The sequence below is a fragment of the Triturus cristatus genome, chromosome 4_1, assembly GCF_964204655.1.
Source record: "Triturus cristatus chromosome 4_1, aTriCri1.1, whole genome shotgun sequence".
Lineage (NCBI taxonomy): Eukaryota > Metazoa > Chordata > Amphibia > Caudata > Salamandridae > Triturus > Triturus cristatus.
This window is the reverse complement of record NC_140585.1, coordinates 127,701,033-127,708,398: the sequence shown is the minus strand read 5'-3', so window position 1 is coordinate 127,708,398 and position 7,366 is coordinate 127,701,033. Positions and strand designations below refer to the sequence as shown.

General features: G+C 52.9%; 2 non-coding genes across 2 annotated transcripts; both read left to right on the top strand.

Moving 5' to 3' along the window:
• Positions 1–5,172: 5,172 nt before the first annotated feature.
• On the top strand, positions 5,173–5,244 carry TRNAC-GCA (transfer RNA cysteine (anticodon GCA)). Its single transcript has one exon. It is a non-coding gene; the product is annotated as a tRNA-Cys (tRNA).
• A 1,800-nt stretch (positions 5,245–7,044) lies between these two features.
• TRNAI-UAU (transfer RNA isoleucine (anticodon UAU)) lies at positions 7,045–7,117 on the top strand. Its single transcript has one exon. It is a non-coding gene; the product is annotated as a tRNA-Ile (tRNA).
• Positions 7,118–7,366: the final 249 nt, after the last annotated feature.

Here is a 7,366-nt window from a genome sequence, read left to right as displayed (position 1 = left end):
TCATGGACCGGGTGGTGGCGCAGGCCCATTCGGGCGCCCTAGCATCCCCAGATGCTCTTGGCGCTCCACCTGGGCCCAGGGGGAGCTCTCCAGGTCGTTCCCCAGGAGGCAGTCCACTGGAGCGTCGTCGCGGACAGTTTCTTTCAGGGTGCCTGACACTCCTCCCCACTCGAAGGGGATCCGGGCCATCCGGCACATGCTTTCGGCGTTGTCCGCGGTCCGGACAGGGCATAGGACATGCGGCAGGATCTGTTCGGGGGTCACCAGGTGGCAGCGGACAGCGGTCACACTGGCCCCAGTGTCACGGAGGGCTTCGCCCGTTGCCCATTGATGGTGACCCACTGCTGGTACTTCTGGGTGTTGCTCGGGATGGGGGCTCGGGGCACCATTTCTCGGGTGCCCAGGCATACGAGTGACATGGCAGCCGGTTCCCACTCGGGGGACCTGACGTCGCGGTTTTCCTCCTCTTCTTCTCCTTCCCCCAGGGCAGCGGCGGCTATTTGTCAGGGAGGGGGCCCAGCGGTCCCGTTTCGTCGGTTCACGGGGCAGGTCGGGTCGCTCGCATAGTGGCCGGTCTGTTGGCAGCCGAAGCAGGTCACTGTTGGTCGGGGTCCAGGCCTGGCGATGGGGCTCCCCCTACGGACCAGGGTCGGGGACGTGTGGTTGGCGGCTTGGCCTCGTGGCGGGCTTCGGGGCGGCCCGGCCTGGAATTCTCGACTGCGATGGGTCCCGTGGTACTCCGTTGGTAGTCCCCCACGGGGTTCTGGGGGACCCGGGTGTTGACCCATTGGTCGGCTTCGGCGGCGAGCTTCCGGGGCTCGGTCAGTTTGCTGTCAAGGAGGTGTTGCCTTAGTTCGACAAAGCAGTTGTTGGCGAGGTGCTCCCAGACAATAAGGTCGAACAGTTCGTTGTACGAGGTGACCTTGCTCCCTCTTATCCACCCTTCAAAGGCTCTGCTGTAGAAGTCCACGTATTCGACCCATGTGGTACCGGGGAGCTTCTTGCAGTCCCGGAAGCGCTGCCGGTACATTTCGGCTGGTAGTCCGTAGCGGGTGAGTAGGGCCTCTTTCATGTGGTCGTACGAGGTAATCACCGCGTCGGGGAGTTGCAGCAGGGTATCCCGGCCCTCGCTGAGGAACTTCCCCCATAGGCCGGCACCCCAATCCTTCCGGGGTACCCGATGGGAGGTCATGGCTACCTCGTATGCTCGGAACCATTGCTGGATGTCATCGTTTTTATAGTACTCCTTGACGACATCCTTGGGGATATGAACCTTTGGCTCGGTCAGTGGCAGAGCGTCCCGGGATCCGGGGGTGCTGGTCTCCCCCGTTTTGGATTTCAGTTCGAGTTCCTTGAGGCCCCTCTCGTGCTCGAGGGTTAGCCGTTTCTCTTCTAGTTCTCGATGCCGTTTCTTTTCTTCGATTTCCTCCTGCAGCCGTAGTTGCTCCAAGGCCAACTTTTTCTCCGCCAGCAGGAGTTCACCGTCCAGCCGGAGTCGTGCGAGTTCCAATTCGTGTGTCCGGACCCTCTCCCGTTCTCGCATTTCTTCGTGGGATAGGCCGGCTTCCGGGATGCTTCGTCCCCCATCTGCCGGGGTCATGGTCGGCGGCAGGTTTTCGTCCCGGGCCGAGGTCCCTTCGCCTTGGGGTGGAGTGGCCTCGGATTCTGCCCAGGCTTTCAGGGCTTTCTGCATTTCTTCCTTGGTGCCCAATCCTGTGGTTGGGATCCCTTTGTCCTTGCAGAATTGTTTCAATTCTTTGTGGGTGTACTCTTCCAACCTTTCTTGCTGGAAAGTTGCGGCCACGGTTGTTTCTTGGCTGCTCATGGTTCTCTTTCTTTTTCCGTCTGGTTAGGCAGCGGGTGCGTTACTTGCCTGTACGATTGCGTCTGGCTCGGATCCCGTCGCTGGCCACCAAATGTTGGAGGGAGGACCACCGGGGGGTCAGGGGGCCCACTCCGGGGCACCTTCCTACCGCAAAGGTATAGCCGAGCGCCGCTGAGAAGCCTCCTAGGAGAGGTCCTTCTCCTATGATCGTACTAGGCCCCGTAACACCACCACACAGGACTCCGTATCAGTTGCTTATCTAGGTACTTTATCAATAGTAGCACATTCGAAATATTTACAGGGGGATCGAGAGATCCAGAAAGAGTCTCAATGTCTTTGTAGGGACAGGGTAGCGGGACAGTCTTAGTACCAGCCTTGCGTTAGGCCGAAGGTGGCTCCGGGGATCGGAGCGGCAGGTGCTGGTCTCAAAGCAGCTCGGACGTGGAGAGCCGCGACGGTGTCTGCAGGGCTCGGGTGGTAGTTCCGCTTGGGTCAAGCCGCGACACAGTCAGCAGGGCTCCGGTGGTAGGTCCGCTTCGGTCGAGCCGCGACGAGGTCAGCAGGGCTCTGATGGCAAGTTCAACAAGGTCGGGCCGCGACAGCGTCAGCAGGGCCCCAAAGGTTCGTGAAGGTCTTTAAGCACAGTGGAGCCGCGACGTAGTCAGCAGGGCTCAGAGCGTGGTTCCAGGATGAGTCTTTCTCCGTAGGGTCAGCCGCGATCCGATCAGCAGGGCTCTTGACTCCAGGATACAACTGCTGTCCTGTTGCAGGGTCGTCCCATATATAGGTCTGGAGCCCTTTGATGTCCGGACCCTTGCGCCCGGGGGGGCGGAGAGGCCGGGTCGGGAGCGGCCAGATGCTCCGCAGTAGAGGCGCCAGGCCCAGGAGAGCTGTAGGGCGATCGCACCTAGGTGTGGGAGTACGGTTGGGGGTCCCATCGATACTGCCCTCCGCCGGGAGTGGGGAAGTGTTCACGTGGTACCCCCTGGCCAGTTGTTGGTGCCTTGATGTCGGGGCTTGCTGGGGCCGAGGCCGGGTTGAGCGGGGTCACGTAGGCTGGTGCGCAGAGTCACGTACAATCCAAAATGGAGGAGCCCCGAGGTGCAGGGGACCTCGTGTGGCTTGGCGAGGGGGAACAGGACCACGCCACGAGGCCGGCTCCAACAACCACACACAACCGCACACACACAACCACACACACAACCACACACACACACAAACACACACACAACACCACACACACAACCACACATACAACTACACACACACAACCACACACACACACAACTACACACACACACACACAACCACACACATACACAACGACACACACACAACCACACACACACACAACCATACCCACAACCACACCCACACAACAACCACACAACCACACACACAACCACACACTCCCAACCACACACAACCACACACACAACCACACACACAACCACACACAAACAACCATAACCACACACAAAACCACACACACAACCACACACACAACCACATGCACAACTACAACCACCCACACCCACAACCACACACACAACCACCCACACACACAACCACACCCAACCACACACAACCACACACACACAACCACACACACAACCACACACACAACCACACAACCACAATCACACACACACAACCACATACAACCACAAATACAACCACACACACACACAACCACACACACACACAACCACACACACACAACCACACACACAACCACACACACAACCACAGACAAAACCACACACACAACCACATGCACAACCACACACACCCACAACCACACACACAGCCACACACGCACACAACCACACACACACAACCACACACAACCACACACACAACCACACACACAACAACCACGCAACCACACATACAACCACTCACACAACCACACACACAACCTCATACACAACCACACACAACCACACACACACACACAACCACAACCTCACACAACCACACACACAACAACATGCACAACCACACACACCCACAACCACACACACAACCACACACACACAGCCACACACACACCACCACACACAGCCACACAACCCCACACACAACCACAACCACACACACAACACCACACACAACCACACACAACCACACAAACAACCACACACAACAACCACACACACAAACACACACAACCACACACATAACCACAACCAAACCCACACAACCACACAAACAACCACACACACACAACCACATCCACAACCATACCCACAACTACACACACGCACACAACCACTCACAACCACACCCACAACCACACAACACACAACCACAACCACACACACACACAACCACACACACAGCCACACACAACCACAACCACAGACAACCACAAACACAACCACAACCACACACACAACCACACACACAACAACACACATAACCACACACACAACCACACACAACCACTCACACACACAACCACACACACAAACACACACACAACCACACACACACAAAACCACACACACAACCACACACAACCACACACAGCCACACATCCACATACACACCTGCACCCACAATCACACCCACACACAACCACAACCACACACAACCACAACCACACACACAACCACACACACAACCACAACCACACACAACCACACACACACACACAACCACTCACACAATTACACACACACGCAACCACACACACACACACACAACCACACACACACACACACACAACCACACACAACCACACACACAACCACACACACCACTACACCAAGCATTGGCATAGCCAATAGGTATCGCCTTTGGGACCTTATAAGTGTTTAGCCATGCAACAGTTGATGTGGTTGCACCAAGGATATTGTGCTGCATAACTAAATACTTAGAAGGTCCCAAAAGCGAGACCTATTGGCTATGCCACTGCTTGTTTAGGACATATGATAGTGTCGCCTTACCCAATCCCCGGCCTCTCTTTTGTCATTTCATCCTCGTACTAGGCGTCTCACGGCGGTAAAAACAAAAACATCCTATTTCACAAGGCTTTCTGTCCCCATTCAGAAGGTGAAATGTGATCCTATTTGGGGGCGCCTTGAAGCTCGGTGATATAACTCAGTGATGAAATAATGAGCAAGACAGGTGAATATTGGTCAGGCACGCCAAAGAGGTGAAGGACAGGAGCAGAACTGGGGGACATGTTTGTAGCTCAGTGCCAGAAACCTCCAATGGCTTGAGGATAGAGCTGAGGGGAAAAACCGGACTAGATGACAGGAATGTATAACTGAAGGTACAGCAAGGGCAGGGCCGCTGAAGACAAATATATCACTTATTGTGAAACTAAAAAAGCAGCTGGGGATATAGCTCAGTGGTAGAGCATTTGACTGCAGATCAAGAGGTCCCTGGTTCAAATCCGGGTGTCCCCTTCAAATTCTTTTTATATCCTTTTTACAATATTGTTTTGCAAAGCATCTGCCTAAACGGAAGTTCTTTGCTGCGAAAAAGACCAAATTAAAGGAACACACGCTTTTTGGTTCATGTTTGCTAGAAACGACCAACAGATTCAAACATTTAACTTTTTAGTGAGAAGTTGACTAAAATTAAGTTCACTCTGTCTGATAGAGAGACACAGAAGGCGAAAGAGAGAGAAACACAGGAGCCGAGAGAGACACAGGGCGAAAGAGATATCCCCAAGTGTTTGGAAGCATGTTATCGCCTCCAGAAGGATGAAGAAAAGAAGAGGTTTTCTCTGGGTTTGCTCAGTGTAGTGAGCTTTCTCACATATTATTCTTAAGTCCTAACGCAAGCTTTTAAAAGTGGTCGCACCCTTTTACATCACCAAAGACAGAAGTTTCTGTTTAATGTAAGACATCTCGATTCCAACGTGTGGAAGGTTGGTGAAACCTGTAGGGTTTGCTGATTAATAGACTACCAGAAATCTAATTTAATAAACAGAAATGTAGAAAGAGGCACGCACTGGTTCTGAAAGTAAGTGGTGCGGGTCCCTGTCGACAGCTAGAGATTGTTAAATGCCCACCTTTGCCCTTTAAATGACATTCTCTGGATCCACTTGAAAGGACAGGTTGAAACTTAGTGAAGGAGTAAAGGATGCTCTGTGTATTCGGATTAGTGACAGCCTCGTGGCAGTGGGAGGGGGGTACCAATTTCCATGGGGAGTGTAAGGCCTTCCGTAGAGCAGCACTAAACTTCTGCAATATTCCCTTCTCCCCCCTTCAGAACCTTTGGGTTTTTGTTGAACATGTATGTGACAAATGTGCTGTAAAAGTCACCTTGTTTAATCAGTGTGAACCCCCTTCCCCCACGAACCTCTTAGGTAGGCTCCCCAGCTAACATTGCTTCCAAGCTGGCCTGGCAGTAGCCCTGGAAACAGCGGGCAGTGCCATGGTGGCCCGGTGGAGCACACCCTCTTTAGAAACATTGTGGGCAATTGCACACATTTGTTCATATGTTGATCAATGAATGGACGTCGTTTTACAAATTAAGCACTGCCTAATAGCAGCTCCTGTTATATATAGCGCTTAGAAAAGATAGAAGGGAAAACCCTTGGCGAGAGGAGAGAGGGGGGGGGGGGAGCAAGAGGGCGCACACTTGATGTCGCCCAGGGCGCTAGCTGTCTCTGGTCCCACATGCACACACAGGCTGCATCACGCTCTTGTGGACGTTGTCTTCCTTCACCTTGCTGTCTGTACCTGCTTCTCTTATCGAGCGGTTCTCCTCCCAGCAGTGAACAGTAAGAATCTTACCAGCCGGTCACGGGGTGCCTCCTGAAATCACCTAGTGGGTGGGGTTCCCTGTAGATAAAAAAAAATGTGTAAATAACTAGTTTGCGCCATCATTATTAGCGCTGTGTGCTTTCATTTCTGATTGCTGTATAACTCTGTTTTATTCCCAGCTGAGCCTTGCACCTGTCATGCTCCACAATGTGCACATTAAAGAGCCGCAGCTGGGGCAGGCTGCCAGTGTGCACAGCACCGAGCGGGGTGTTTCTTGTGAGTGACTCACACTGTGCAGTGAGATGGGGCAGTCTCTGGACACTGCAGTTCAACATTCTGTAGATCCTGTTTTCTTTCTCTGACTCACCCGGACTCTCACAATCCTCTCTTCTATTGACTCTCCGCCCAATGAACAACAATGATAGTATTTGTGCCAGAGCTGTGTGATCTTCGTCCATTGTATAGACTACTGCAGCAGCGCGTGCACACTGTGGCTCCATAGCTCAGGGGTTAGAGCACTGGTCTTATAAACCAGGGGTCGTGAGTTCAAATCTCACTGGGGCCTCTACCACCTTTTTTAATTAAAAAAAATACCAATATCTTGTTTCATAGGGGACGTTGCTAGAAATATTCCTTTCAGACTTCTTTGCCACTTAAGCTCAGCAGCGCTGCAGCAATTGTTCACGTCGGACCAGGGCTGAAGTTCCTCCAATAAAATGAAAAGGTACATTTATGTCATGTCCATGGCCAACCTTATGATATGGTATTTGAATAAAAAATGAATGGATAGTTTGCCAGGAAGGGCCTGCTGACC